The sequence below is a fragment of the Macaca mulatta genome, chromosome 4 (assembly GCF_049350105.2).
Source record: "Macaca mulatta isolate MMU2019108-1 chromosome 4, T2T-MMU8v2.0, whole genome shotgun sequence".
Classification (NCBI taxonomy): Eukaryota; Metazoa; Chordata; class Mammalia; order Primates; family Cercopithecidae; genus Macaca; species Macaca mulatta.
Window position 1 is genome coordinate 73,385,781 of NC_133409.1, and position 1,655 is coordinate 73,387,435.

The 1,655-nt window shown below is 45.5% G+C and overlaps 1 pseudogene; it reads left to right on the forward strand.

Annotated features, from left to right (window-relative positions):
• The first annotated feature begins 295 nt into the window (after positions 1 to 295).
• LOC100429170 (mitochondrial transcription rescue factor 1 pseudogene) lies at positions 296 to 1,032 on the forward strand (annotated as a pseudogene).
• Positions 1,033 to 1,655: the final 623 nt, after the last annotated feature.

Below are 1,655 nucleotides of genomic sequence, written 5' to 3' on the forward strand. Positions count from 1 at the left end.
CAACTTCACTTTTATTCTGAGCCAGGCTCCCCTTTAATGCCACGTCCAAACCCATCAAGTCCTGATGGAATTCCACTCACAAACCGTCCTCAGCTCTACCACTTCCCAGCATCTTCACTGCCAAAACCCTGGGGCTGGCCCAAGCACCAGCAGCTCCTGCCCCGCCCACCGCAGGCCTCCTGACTCTTCTCGCTGAGTCTCCTCTTATCTCCAACAGATGGTTCTCCAACAGTAAGCACTGTGGACCTCAGAGGAAAAAACGTGTCTGTTCGGAGGCCCTGACACACAGGTTGTAAGTGCCATGGCAATGACTAGTGTCAAATCTCACGCTGGTGTTTTAAGAAAGCCAGATACCTGGATTGGACTCTGGGGTGTTCTCAGGGGGTGTGACACCTTCGTCACACAAACCCTGTACTTCCTGGAATCAATACTTGTATTTTTCTAGTACCACGTTATATGCACCAAATTATAAAACACTTTTCCATAATATTTTCTCACTGAGACTCCCGGGACTTTTAATATCTCTGGAATATATTTTTCCATGTTCCATAAGACTCAAAAGTAATATAAGCTCTAAAAAATCTACTAAAAAGTCTCTGCAAAAAATAGAAGATGAAGAGGACTCTGATGCAGAAAGTGGTCAGAACGAGATGAGTGAGCAGGAAGAGGAGTTTGAGGATGGCCCTACTATAGTCAAAGACTATAAGACCTGGAAACAGTAGTGCGATCTTTTCAGGATGACGCTGTCCTGAAGACAAACCGGGATATTGGAAGAAACAAAGTGGAAGATGCATTCTGCAAAGGTGAACTCAGGCTGAATGGGGAAAAATTATGGAAGGAAAGCAGAATGGTGAAAGTGGGAGATACATTGGATCTTCTCATTGGAGAGGATAAGGAAGCAGGAACAGAGACAGTGATGCAGATTCTCCCGAAAAAAAAGTGTTTCAAGAGAAGACTGAAAGTGAAAAATACGCAGTGGTGTTACAGCGGTGGAAAAACTTAAAAATGCCTAAGAAGAGAATGTCTAAATAAACGGATTGCTTCACCGGGCACGGTGGCTCACGTCTGTAATCCCAGCACTTCGGGAGGCTAAGGCGGGCGGATCATCTGAGGTCAGGAGTTCAGGACCAGCCTGGCCAGCATGGTGAAACCCCGTCTCTACTAATACAAAAATTAGGCGGGTATGGTGACAGCACACCTGTAATCCTAGCTACTCAGGAGGCTGAGCAGGAGAATCGCTTGAACCCAGGAGGCAGAGGTTGCAGTGAGCTGAGATTGTGCCATTGCACTCCGGCCTGAGCAAGACTCCGTCTCAAAACAAATAAATAAATAAATTAATTAAATTAAATAAACGGATTACTTTTTAGCAATAAAGCTACTTTCTAGTGGTAGAGGAAGGGGTGAATTGAAAAAGAGGACATTTTTATTAAAATAAAGTTCTCTTACCATTAAAAAAAGAAGTCTGATCAGTTCGCTGCCTAAAGCCTTCGGTTGTTTTACACTTCGATTAAACAAAAGCCAAGCCCTTTGCCTTGACCTGCAAAGCCCTGTGGAGCTGACCACTGTCCACCTATGAACCTCACTTCCTGCAACCTTCCTCCCCGCCTTGCCTTCCCTCCAGCATCCTAGGCTCACTCCCACCTCCTCACCTGCTT